A 14,635-nucleotide genomic window follows, 5' to 3' on the forward strand; every position below is an offset into this window, starting at 1 on the left:
AAATGGATACGGGGCAGAGCATAGGGGGCATTAAACTGTTTACCAGCTCTTCTAAGGTTTAGTTACCAAAGTCCAGTCTGTTCCTAGCAAATAATCGCATGCTACATTTCTAATGACCTTGGTCCCATACGAGTCAGCAGGCAATGACATACTTTCCAATCCAGAGCTAAAATACTGTAGGTAGGACTCTCTCTCCCCAAATTTGGTGATGCCCTTGAAACTGACCTCTTATGATTTTCCTGTTAGATTTGATGAGAGGTAGTGTTACTTCTTCTCTAGCTACAGTGGCAAAGATTGGGCTCTAGATGATCTCTACAGGAGTTATTCTAATAATGAGTGCAACAATAAAATCTTGTTTTGCTTCTCATATCTATCTGAAGTAAAGGGAATTGCAATTAATGTATGGTAACATTTTTCTGGGAGAGACTTGGGAAAACAAATGTCATCCAAGTCAACAAGAGTTTGAAAAGGTTAATTGACTGAAATGTGGTGTTCGTCTTGTTTCTGAGTAGAGAAATGTGGTAATAATAAAGTTATAGAAATAGTAACAACTAAGAGGAATTGATCCTACTAATTCAGGTTATAAAGCACTAATTCTGCTTTCTTTTCTCCCTTTGTCTTCTCTCTTAATCTTGACACAGCTTCCAGTGAGGTAACTCATGACTCAGGTTGGCCACCACTTTTTTTCACTTATCAGTAACTATAATGACAGGTGGTCCTGTAGACAATTTTTTTGTACAGGTGGTTCAACTACTTTGGTTCACTTATTTGAGCTTACACTGTAAATGTTCTTTTTAAATTCATCTCACATACTATACATTTCATAAAAAGAATAGGAATAGATAAATGGTTTAGTTTTATATATACAGAGGGTGCCAAAAAATGTATACAGAAGACCTGTATTTATCTTTTGTTATTAGTATATATTGAGTATTGTAATTTTAATATAGCTTTTTCCTTTCTTAAAATGTGTATACTTTTTTTTGTTTCTCTCTCTCTCCGTATGTATGTGTATACATATATATGAATTTTGCAATAATTATACAAATTTTATTTATAAAATAAATTCTATTTATTTTATTTATAATACACACACGAGGTTGGGCAATTAAATTCACGAACTTGTTGCAACAACGTTGCGAACTGTTTTGATATCAGAAGGATTATTCATCATGAATTTGTATCAACTGGACAGTTAACCAAGTTTACTGTTCGGAAGTGCTGAAAAGGCTGCATGAAAAAGTTAGACGACTGAACTTTTCGCCAATGATTCATGACTCTTGCATAATGGCAGTGCACCAGCTCACACAGCACTGTCTGTGAGGGAGTTTTCAGCCAGTAAACAAATAACTGTATTGGAACACCCTCCCTACTCACCTCACCTGGCCGCCAATGACTTCTTTCTTTACCCGAAGATAAAGGAAATATTGAAAGGAAGACATTTTGATGACATTCGGAACACAAGGGTAATACGATGGCATATCTGATGGCCATTCCAGAAAAAAGTTCCAAAATTGCTTTGAAGGGTGGACTAGGCACTGGCATCAGTGCATAGCAGAGGGAATACTTCAAAGGTGACGGTAGTGATATTCAGCAATGAGGTATGTAGCACTTTTTCTAGTATGAGTTCGTGAACTTAATTGTCAAAGCTTTGTATGTATAAAATCATATTCAAAGGACTCCTTATGGAAATAGAAACAGATGAAACGGGGATTAAGTAGTTTATCCTATTGCAATAGGTCCTAAAGGAATTGAAAGTCAAGCACATTGGTCTTTGGAAGTGTTCCCTTCCTTGACAAGGAGGGAGAAGGAAGTGTCTATAGAAGGGATTTAAGACCATGAACTTAGAGCACTGAAGGGGGTAAGAAGGAACACTGCTTATGAATGAGAACTGTGTAAGTGATCCACAGGCCCCAAATTTACTATGCGTCCATGAAAGTTAGCAGCCAGCTACCATGTTTGATGCTAGACTGGAATGGGCCTGAGTGTTGGGAGAAGAATTGAGGTTGCTGCTTTATTTGCATGGTTTTCTTATCTGACAATGGGTAAAGTTGCTTTAATCTTCAATCTGAAGTAGGATTCAAGTTGCCTTACCTCTATAGAGCTATGAACGTCAGATGGAGAGAAGGGAGTAACAGTATTTTTTCCTGTAGTGATCATTAAATAGCATTTACTTATTTTATATGGTAATCAGGAAAGTGATATATATAATTTTAGTGCTTTTTTGAAAAAAATTTTTACCTGTTATATGCTATCCAAAAATGTTCTAATTTTGCTCAAGACCTTACTACCCAATACAAATTTACAAATATAATGTTAATCCATAACTCTCAGAGAATGCCCGATTCTGGTTACTGAAACCTCTGTCCTCTATCAATACACCTGATACTGAGTACTACACTGCCCTACAATTAGAAGAAAATTTCAGTGTTTATTCCAGAAACAACAGTTAAGTGCTTGGAGGACTGATATCTGTACAGCGCATTGTTACTAAATGTCAGAGTTTTACAGGACCTTTAAGCTCCAAAAGAACAGCTAATAAATTTTTTCCTATTCTATTGCATAACACAAAGACTTGAAGTCATCTTTCTGGAGCAAAGGTGTTACATAAATATTAGAACATGTTAATAACTTTCCAGTGCACATGCCTGCCACATGCTTGTGAATGCAGACTTTTTAAAGCTAGATCATTGATTCAGATTAAAATAATGCCATTTCTTTATTAAAAGGGAGTTTATTGATTCGCATTGTGAAAGGTAATAAATAGTTGTGTGTATTTGGCAAATACAGAAAATGAGACAAAAAAATTAGGCTTTGACCTATTTATCAAAGGCCACCACTGTTATCTGTATGGTCCCTTTTCTGGAGACTTGGCTTTCTTAAACGTTCTGTCACTGAGACTCTCCTGGTTCAAATAACTGTCATCTGTAGCATCAGATATCAATACAGCTCTTACTAGTGCTCTCTTCCTTTGGGGTATTGCTATTCTAAACCAGCCAACATATACACAGAAGAGTATTAAAGGGCTGTTCGTTCTCTCCCTTGGTCTTGGCCTAAATAGTAAAGTATGAAGGGTTTAGTCAGAGAAGTTACAAAAAAGAAGAACGGTGTCTTTGTTGTTATTTTGTTTTTCAAAAAGATCACAAGAGGCTGTATATGTTATGGGATTTGAACTCTGATTTGAACTGATGGTTCTCTGACACTTGAATAAATCTGATTATTCACCAAAGCATCGACTAAGTAGACCAAGGTATGGCTTATAGCTAGACCAGTTGGCTTCATTCAGCAATAGCAAATGCCTACATTTCATGGCCATAAACTTTACCCTGACATCTAGAGAAACACCTTTCAAACATCTGTTGCTATTCCAAAGGAAGCGGGGTGGGGGTCGGGGGAAGCATATTGATCAAAGATGCAAATCCCACTTCACTGTTGGAAAGTCACTTTGAGGATATACGCCACCATCAGCAGGCAGCATCAAAGCTGGATCTAAATCATCACACATTGGCTTTGGAAGAGAATTAAAACAAGCCAAGTTTTATTAAGTGCTGCGGACAGTAAATGACTAAAAATCTCTATATGGATAGATAGACTTAGCAACAAAGGACTGTGGCTCCTGCTTCTTCACTGGAGAGACCAACCTGCTTCTCTACTTTAAACTCCCCAATAGCTCTTCATTTCCTACAAGGTAAGTCAATGTTCTCAGGATAATATATAATGCCCTCCACAACCTGCTTCTTATCTACCTGCAGCATCATCTTCACTGTTCACATTTAATTCCAAACTCACTGTAGTTCTCCGCATACAAGGCACTGTAACCAGCCTTCACACCTTTGCTCATGTTGTTAGTTCATCAGCTCTCCTTAAAGAATCAGGCTAGCTGTCACTGCCCCCAGGAAGCCTTCCCCGATTCTCCTCCGGCAGTGAATACTGACACTGTCCTATCCACATCCCCTTTACTGCCAGGGTACTGTATCTATCATCTGTTGGAAATGTTGGCCAATCAGATCTCACAGTTTCACTCTTCTTTGGAGAATTTCCTTCAGCCAAATGGTAGCCCATTTTTCCCTAGAGCAGGATACAGCAAACTACAGATAGCCTGTAGCTCAAACCAAGTCATCACCTGCTTTTGTGAAGATTTTATTGTAATGCAGCCATGCTCATTGATTTATACATTGTCTTTCAAACTACATGATAAAGTAGTTGCAAAAGATACTAAAGAGCCCAGAAAGCCTAAAACATTTACTTTCCCCAAAAAATTTATGCTGTTTTCTCGAGAGTATAACATGTGGGAATGATTCTGTGTTGTAATTTGTGCTCCAGAGTTGAGAGCTTTCTCATAGGATCATAACAAAGCTGATCTCCAGCCAATACCACATTATTGTTTAGCTTTTTCCCCTGTCCTATTCTCCTTCCCGCATTCCCTTTCCCAAGAGCAATCCCCAAATAAATCATTTAAATAAGATTCAATGATTCTGATACTACTCCTAGGAAACCTACGCGAAGAGTTGGTACCTGGCATTGTTCTAGGTAGCAGACATCATGGATGGGATTCTGGAGTTGATTTCTCACTGGATGGGTGGAAACCATGGCCCCATTACTGGTCGTGGGAGGAGTTTTCATAGTCTGATCACCCCTAGGCTGCAGCTTTGTGGGTGTTAGGATTTTCCCATGTGGGCTGGGCTGGGTACAGGTGGAAGGTGATTCATTGGCTGATGCAGTATTTTGGGTATAATGGGAGATGAAGTAGAACTAGTAAGCATCACTGGTTCCATGAAAAGAAAAAGAACAGGCTTAGGTCGTGAATCAGCAAGTTAAAGCACAGTGTGAAAGTCAGAAGGACTCCTTGAATCAATGAGAATCTATGTCTTGCAGGTTGGAGGACAGTCACAGTTGAAAATCAGAGATGCTGACCTCTCAGGCTAGCAAATCGACTAGATGCAGAACCCTGGTAGGAAGGCGAGCACCCTCAGACTAGACATGTGGATATATAGAAAGGGGAATTTTCTATATTCAAGAACCTTGAAGCCCCAAACCCTGTGGACCTGCAGAAGTGGCCCACTCCCTACTGGAAGACCAAGTCTTTCCTTTACCTTGATGAGTCCACAAAGGTCTCAAATGTGCCCATGCCTTACAGTACAATGCTTGCCCTGCTGAGGATCTGCTGCCATCTAGCCTCCTATGCAGCATACTCATAATCAGAGTCACAGCTCAGCCACCTCATCTGGAGATTGCTGGGCTTGTTACAGGAAGGGAGACATAATTTGACAAAGGGAATGTAGGACTAGCCAGGATGTGCTCTGAGGAACCCAGAGAATAACTTAACAATGGATCCTGAGGGCCCTGGGTCATCAGTATAGAAAAAAGAATTAGGGAGAGTTCATTAACACATGGCTGCTTAATACTCTGGCCAGGGTCTTGTGGGGATGGTTCAAATGGCTTAGTTGGCTGGGCAATGACCTGCTGGAAGAGGGAGATTGGAGAGTCAGCGACAAGGAGATGTGGGAACAAAGGATGAATTTCATTGCACAAAACATTAATTCCGACCAGAGAACTCCCACTGCAGAAGTGGCGCTAAGCCAAGTGACAGAATGACTCAGTGAGTAAATGTGAGCCAGCTCTGCTACTTGGCTCACTCGTGGTTGCACAATGAACTGCAAAGAGTAGCCATGTCTAAAAGGGTAGATGTTACACTGAATGTTCTTATCACACATGCACACAAACAATCATAATAATAGATAAAAGGAAGGGAGAGAACTTTTAGGTTTATGGCATGGATTGTAGTCATGGTTTCACAATGTACACTTATCTCTAAACTCATTAAGTTGTATACGTTAAATATGTACAGCCTTTTATTTATGGCAATCATACCTTGATAACGTGATTAAAAAAAGTAGTTACAGTAGCAGAGATGGAGACTAAACATGGGTTCCACAATATGGGAAACCTTTCACCAGGTCTGAAATTATACAGTGAAAACAGAAAAATGCAGGATGTTATTCCTCTCATATATTCTATGCCCTTATCTCCATCTTCCACACACATCGCCATATCTATGAAGATGTTTTAGTTGGGTTTCTTTTAAGATACAAGGAATGCACAGTCTGATCCTCTTTAAATGTGTCTCTTGCACTGTCCTTGATGCACTTGTAAAAGCTGATTCTCAGCTTAATCTTCAACATTCTGCTAATTCCTGCAACCTTAGCCTGAGGTTGCACCATAAAATAAACTTTGCATTACCTGTTCTCTCAGCTATTTTCTTTGATAATGTAACATTTCATAAGGATAAGAATTTCTCTGTAATGAGATACATTTGTGTTGAAAGCGTCTGCTATATTTCTGTCAATAGACAATAAATTTAAGGAGATCATGGGTCCTAGCCTTGAATCTGTATACAGAATGAAACATGGGGAGGGAGTAGAGAGTCTGTTTTTACTAATCATCATCATTCTGTAAAAATATCAACTCTCCTCCCATTTCTATCCCATGTGGACTTCATCACAGTCCTCTGACTTTCATTAAATGAGACCTCTGCTCAGTTGTCCTTATGCCTTAAAATGTCAGCCAAGGTCAAGGCTAAATTGTAATGGGGGCAGACAAACAGAAAGAAGTCTGCCCTGGATCTACTCCCCTTGAACTGGAGGTTGAAAGTATATCTTGATGAAGGCAGTAATTTTGGAGGTCTCTAAAAATTGTGACATGTTCTCTTTATAGTTTATTTACAAGATAAATCTAGAAATCCACACTCTTTCTATGGTATAATTTAACATAAAGCTTACAGACAAAAACAAGAATTCATAGACCTACCTTTAACATGTGAATGAAGATTTTAGGAAGTGCATATTCAGAAGCAAGATATAATGGGAAAGTTCAAAAGGAAACTGTGCTTTGCTAAAAATTGAGTTCTTAAATCATCATCTGCAGTACAATTTCTCCTTTTTTGGAGAATCATTCATTTTGGTACTTTATAAAAGGTGTAAATGTAATAAAAATGTTTGTATGAGATTTCTCTGTAATTTCCACCAACACTAAATATTTAGAGAAATTTGTTCATATTCCATGATATGGATAAAGCAAAGGTTTTCAAATCAGAATTTATTTTAAATCTAGGCTTTGCAAACAAATACTCTCTAACTTAACTCTCTGATTCTCAGTGTCCTCATTTTGAAATGGGGATAACTCCACCTTAAAACTGTGCTGTGATTATGAATTTCGATGCCATATATGAAAGTGTCTGGCACAGAAATGGGAGAATTTCATCTGATCTTTATTCTTTCTTCTATTACTCTTTTCCTTTCATCCCTTAATAAATAAATAAAATGATTCCTGGATTATCAGTGTATGAATATATGAGTTTTGCAATGTTTTAATAATTTTCTGAACCCCCAATTTGAACTATGTTTTTTTACAACATGATCACTCAGAGGTAGATACATGAAATACATTTTACATGATACTAAAGTTCCATTTCTGAAACAAATTAAAATTCACCTAACAGTAATTTCTTAAGGATTTTGCTTTCTGAGGCAAAATGCTACAATGTAAATTGTCTTGGTCTTCTAACAAGATCTGGATTTGATTCACAATCTACATAAACTATTTGCTTTAGATTTCTCATCTGGGAAATGAGCACAATACAGTTAGCATTGGGTCAAAATGAGTTATTTGTAGAAAGTGCTAAGAAACAAATAAGAGTATTAGTCACTTTTTCAATAAAAGCTCTCTACATAAGGAAAAAAATTAATTACCCCAGGTATTTTAATCCAAACTAGTAATAAACTATATACTTTAAAAATTATTAATATTTGCCATGACTTTTATCTTAGTTGCTTCTCTTTCCATCTCCTGGGAAGAGATGATCAAGCAGGAGTGTGAGGAAAAAAATGATGGTCATTATTTTTACTTTGAGCTTAAGAACTAGTAAGATACATTTTAAAATAAATCATTACAAAAAATACGTAATTCAGCTGCTCTAATTCTGAATCATCAGCTAGACACAGAAATCAAAACAAATAGAACCAATAAACAAATAAAAACACCAGAGAAAACTACCATCTTGTTAGCATCCCAGAAAACACTGGATTAAATTAAACCAAATTATATTAAAATTTTCATTCTTGTATATCCATCTATTAGATAATTTTGAGAAAGTATCTGGATCACAGCGTTAATTTTCTTTGTTTCATCTTTACCGAAGAATCCTAAATGAGATAACAGTGACTGTTTAATATTGTCAGTAACCTACAGATAGATAGATGTCCACTATCAAAATACACTATGCAGTTATTTTTAAGTTCAGTCAGTGTCTCTTCTTCAGCATATGGCCCCAAGAACCCAAAAATGTCCTTCGGTGGGTTTTTATGAGCCTCCTTTTCTTTTTCCCAGAGTGAGATGGTGAGGCCAAAAATACTAATACCCACAGGACTTTCTTCTTCATTTTGAAGTGCATATTTAACTTGGATCTATATATTCGGACTTTTCAAATTCTCTTGGGTTATGATAAATGCATACTAGAATCAAAACAGAAAAGCAACTAAAGCATATGCTTTCCTGTAGGACATCAGATAATCAAAATAATGGTTAGCAAGTACAGATGACACGTCACATCTTTGGTTCACAACTTTACATATTACTTTTTATTTTAAATTGAGCATTGAGATAAATTCAATTTAGATCCAATCACATTGAGAAGTATGACGGGAAGCATGGCTTTAGTGCACTGCCTTTCAGATGCTGCACTAAATTTCTGGATAATCCCTGATAAAAGCAATGAGCACCATGCAACAGTTTTCTTCAGAGACTTCCCTACATAAAAAGTACGTGAACAACCCTATGGCTGTGAAACTCTGTCTGGAAAATGTGTGACTGACCTTTGGTTAACAAAATCCTTGTGTGTGTGTGTGGGGGGGATCACTGTACTACTACATGGATGAGCCATGAGAACATTGTGCTAAGTGAAATAAATCAGTCACCAAAAGGCAAATACTGTATAATCCCACTTATATGAAGCATCTAGAGTAGTCAAATATAGAGACAAAATAGAATGGTCGTTTCCAGGGGTTGAAGATGGGGGTAATGAGGGGTTGCTTAATGTGTTAGAGCTTGACTTTTGCAAGATATAAACTGTTCTAGCTGCTCTAAGTGCCAACAGATCACTTCCTTTTGACTGACTGATTCAGGGAATTTGATCAGCTGACCTTTGTTTTTTCACCTCCTATAGTCACTGTCATTTTTTTTTTTTTTTTTTTTTTTTTGGTCATCTTACCATAGTGCTTGATGCTTCTGCAGTTTTCCCCAATAGAAGTAACATGCCTTTGCACACCGTTTTCCTTCTTCTGAGACCTAGTTTTATTCCTGACTGCACATCAGAATCATGATGAGAGCTTTCAGATACCTCAGTCCTACCCTCGACCATTGGAATCAGAAATGCTAGGGATGAGGCCAGAACAGTTTCATAATTCAAAGTCTCATTAGGGGGCTTAAATGCAGAGTATGGTTTGAGAGCAACTATTTTGGGCCTTTCCTTATTTTTCTTCCCATTTAGTCTTACCTTCCTTTGTTCTATTCTCTCCAGGTCTTGTAAGAAAAAGGGAAATTAGTATTTTATTAATCTATGCTTAAGTGTTAATAATTTGTATGACATACAAACATTATCTGTTCCCCCCAAAAAAATGAAAGGAGATACAAACATTTGTATTAAGAAAAATATAATGACAATTAATAGTAATCGCTTATAGCAGACGATATTATAATCAGTCGTCAACCAAGTGGAGCTTTTTGCTCCTTCCCACAAATATCGTAGAGTTGATTATTTAACCCAACTACAATTGGGCCCAGTTTAAGATATATACATATTTCAAATGTGTCAGATTCTTATTATTCTCTTTGAAAAAAAAAATGACAAGAGTTAGAATGTATACGGCAGCTGCCTTTTCCAAAGCACAAACTCAGATCCTTTGGTCAAGTAAATTTAGGATAGCCTGAATGCTGCAGTCATCTCTTGGAAATTACCATGCTTTCGTTTGTAAAAACACTCACCAAAATAGCAAAACCAAACAAACATACAGTTCTCTGTATATTACTTAGCATTATCCAAATGTATTTCACCAACACATCCTTTTATTAAAGTATTAATACATCTGGATACTAGTGTTCAGTAGAACACTCTTTGGGAAATGTCATCATACAGTATTATAGACTGAATTGTTTCCCCCAAATATGCATATGGTGAGATTCTAACACCTAGTATCTCAGAATACAACTGTATTTGGATATAGGGCCTTTCAGGTGCTAATTAAGGTCAAATGAGGTAATCAGGGTGGCCTCTAATCCAGTATGACTGGTATCCTTGTAAGAAGAAGACATTAGGACAGATAAGACCAAGTGAAGAGAAAAAGAGAAGACGGCCATTTACAAACTAAGGAGAGGGCGCTAAAATGAAATCAAACTTGCCAATACCTTGCTCTTGGACGCCTAGCCTCCAAAACTATGAGAAATAAATTCCTGTTGTTCAAGCCACCCAGTCTACAGTAGTTTGTCATGGCAGCCCTAGAAGACTAATATATGTCATAAAGTTATATACTGCATATTTGCAGACATTTGTTACTTTTGTGTGCAGATGTGTGTTAAGATGTAAAATATACAAAGAATGAGAGAGATTGTAGAGTATGTAATAAGAAATATATTATTCTATTATTATTCTATAGTATAGTATAATATAGTATAGTATAGTATTGTATAGTATCAACTATAAACTATTACTATATTTACCTTATACTGGAAATTTGAGCCTACTTAATTCACTATATAATGTTTAAAAATATTTAGCCAATTAGGATACATTTTACTTAAGTAAAACAAAATCCAATAGCTTCACTCTGATAAAAAGGAGGTACTGGCACAATATGATTTTCATTACAACATCAATTTACCAACATGACTGATGCAATGTAAGCTAGAGATGACAAGTAACATAAACACCCACACCTATGCTGGTGGATCAATGAACGTAATGTACAACTTATTGATACCCAAGTCCTGAAATATTTAAATTTCTGATACAGTTTGGAGTCATGGTAAGTTACACATGCCAACTAATCAATATATTATCTGTGAATAAATAATTAATGTTCCTTTCTTCCCCATTTCTGTTAGTTTCTAAGAGAATGAATTAATGGGACTCTCTCCATTTATTTTTTTCCATATGTATAAGGGTTAACATTTCCATTTTTTAAGAAAATGCAGAAAGAAACAAAAAAGCTATAAAGCTTATAAAATTGCCCTAAATATACCATCTATCTTCAGAATAAAGATTTTCCTTTAGGTGAATTTATGTCATTTTTTTTTTACTTTTATCATAATAAATCACTATCATTATCTACTCATGTGCATTCAAAACATGACAGGATGAGGTGTCAGCAACTACATAAATATGAATATTCTACACATAATCAAAATTGCAGCATAATGACTAACACCATACCTAAAGGGAAAAGTAAGAATTCCAGAAAAGATATATGAAGGTATTTGGTTCAGTTATATTTTAACTAGAAAGCAGGGCTTCCTTCTGAATAGATCAGCCTTAATCATGCTAGAGTATTTACAATTGGCATTAGGCTATTTTTCCGGGCTCAGGATTGAATATTGCAAAATGCTAGGCTCAAAGCATACTTGCTGTTTTATCTTTACAAAACCCAAGAGCTTTTATTTTAATCCAGTGAAATATTTCATAGTATTGGCAATGTCCCATAAACTAGTTCAAAGAATGGGCTTATGAAACGTCATTGCCTTTACTCCTGATTGTGCCAACTTAAATGATAAATGTGAGAACATAATTTTTAAAATATATTTTATATTTAAATATTAAGTATCGTAAGACTTAACAATCAACATGTTCACCAAAATTTTATTCACAACAAATGTGGAACAATCATCTAAACCTCAACAGAAGGGCAACAAAATACATATATTATAGAGCATTTATATACCATGTGATAATATTTCTTCATTATAATATATTTTAACTAATAAATGTTAATAAGTTGAGAATATGCTTACAATAAAATGTGACAAAAAAATGCAGGAAACCCTGTATAAATGTGGAATCAATGGTACTAAAAATTCACTAAAAATATGCCAAAAAAATATTTTCAATGGTGTCTCTTTATAAACATCAGAGGTTACTTCTGTATTTTTCCAAGTTTTTACAGGAGTCTTGAAACACTTACATGATTAGAAATGTGGCTTTTTTATTGAGAGCTCTCCTATATATTCTTGGGCATGGTCCATTTAGATTCACTGAATCACCATCAAAGTCAAGCACACCATATACTCTTACATGCCCTGGTAATACTCCAATTTCTTAGAAGACATCTTGTACTTCAGACTTTCAGGCTCTTTATTCTTTTCATTTTATATGCAAAGAGCAAATAGAGAATGCAGAAAGCTTTGCCAGAGCCTGATCAGCATCAACAGCTTATTCTGTTATCTTATAGTGCCTTTTTCATGAACTTGTAGTAATTGTATGACTTCTCTTGACCAGCATGTAAAAAAGGAAGACCATGGCCATGCAGCAGGAGAATCAGCCAGTCACATTAAGAGCTTCATAGACTGAAAGGGGATACCAAAGAAAGAGCTCCTGATATAAAGCTTAAAGATGGGGTTTAAAACTTAACTCGACAATTATTGAACCAACACACCACTTAACCTCTCTGAGTCTGATTTCTCTGCGTAAAATGAGGAAAACATTGTCTATATCACATGCACTATTCAGGACCTAGGACCACAGGCCCAACACTGGGCAACTTCATTTCCCACAGAGAAGCAAGCAGCCTCCATAAGTGCAATGCTATCATTTTGCAGTGGAGAAATGTAAGACTGATTTCTTGCTTTTTTCCTGCAACTGTGAAGATGAGAGTAGTTACTTAATATTAACGAAATTTGACTTTCTGACTTTCCTCTGTTTACTTTTGCCTTTAAAAATGAAACGTAATTATTCAAGTCTTTTAACAAATGTTATCAGCCTTCCCTTCATGTTTGATGATTCTGACCCAAATATGTAACTGTGTATAATGATTCCGAAACCATTAATTTGATAAAGCCAAACATCAATCAACACAGAAAAAAAGAGATAAAAATGCAAAAGCATTCCAAGTGATATTTGACAAAAATGACAACATTTATAAAGCAACCCAACTTCTCTAATTGGTTAATAAGGAAATGCAATGGGGAAAGTGATCTACTGAATATAATACTTAAAAAAACTAATTATCTGGTATATCATATTTTAAATGATTTGTTTGGTAGAAATTTTAAAGTCAATGCTCTGAGTCTGCATTTCAACTTTCCGTATACTGCATGTAAGACACTTTTTCTAAATTACATGTTAGAACAACAAGTTAGGGGAGATTGAGAGAGAGAGAGGGAAGGAGGGAGAGAGAAGGAGAGATGCAGAGGGAGGGAGGGAGGGAGGAAGGAAGAGAGAAGTGGACAGGCTGTATTAGGCTAGATTAGGAAAAGGTAGAAGAGATGGAACTTGAAATTATTGCTTTGAACCACCCATCACAAGATTACAAGTGACCACAGCAGGGGGTTCACATGTTGTTAATATTTTCCCCATTACCACTAACTTTTGGTTTTCTACTGTTATAAAGATGATATCAAAATTTCTACTGGAAAATCACTGTTATTTTTCATTCCAACTACCGTGTTTCCCCGAAAATAAGACTTAGCTGGACAATCAGCTCCAATGTGTCTTTTAGAGCAAAAATTAATACAAGACCCATTAATATATTACATTACATTATATTATATAAGACCCAGTATTATTTATATTATATTATATTGTATTGTGTTGTGTTGTGTTGTATCGTATCGTATCGTATCATATCATATCATATTATATCATAAAGACCAGGTCTTATAGTAAAATGAGACCAGGTCTTATACTAATTTTTGCTCCAAAAGATGCACTAGAGATGATTGTCCAGCTAGGTCTTATTTTTTTGGGAAACACGGTTCCTACCTTACAAAGCTATCGTGATCTCATACTCACTTTCCATGCCTTTCCCATCTCACTTACGGGCAATGACTTTAACCAGCTGCTAACATCAAAATCTTGTAGTCATCCTTAATTGTCTCTTTCTCTCACCTTCATCCTTCAGTTTATGATCTAGTTCTATACATTGTGAAATTAAAAAGATAGCCCAAATCTAGACAGTTTTCTCCATCTCCATTACTGTAGATGCAAACATATTTGGAGACAATGTTATTAGCTATTAATTTTAAAGGCACAGCCAAGTCACATCAAAATGGGCATTCTAGGAATATGTGGCAAAGAAACAGAAAAATAATTTTAGAACCATGAAATCATTCAGCACAGGTTTCAGGGATTTTTTTTTTTTGAAATATTGTGATTAACAGTATAAAAAGGTTCATTTGCTATTGGGTTTCTCAGAACTTTTAATATAAAAATATTCATCAAAAATTTCACAAAGGGTGATATAATATGAAGGATGTTGAAAATATATTTGAACATAAAACCTACTTTTTTGAGAAAAATTCCACAATAGTTTAGGAAATATTGCCTTGGACAAACTTTTAGAATTATATGTTTGTTTACACTTGCAATTTCAAG

Source organism: Rhinolophus sinicus, chromosome 3, assembly GCF_057876585.1.
Source record: "Rhinolophus sinicus isolate RSI-liver-muscle chromosome 3, RSI-T2T, whole genome shotgun sequence".
Classification (NCBI taxonomy): Eukaryota; Metazoa; Chordata; class Mammalia; order Chiroptera; family Rhinolophidae; genus Rhinolophus; species Rhinolophus sinicus.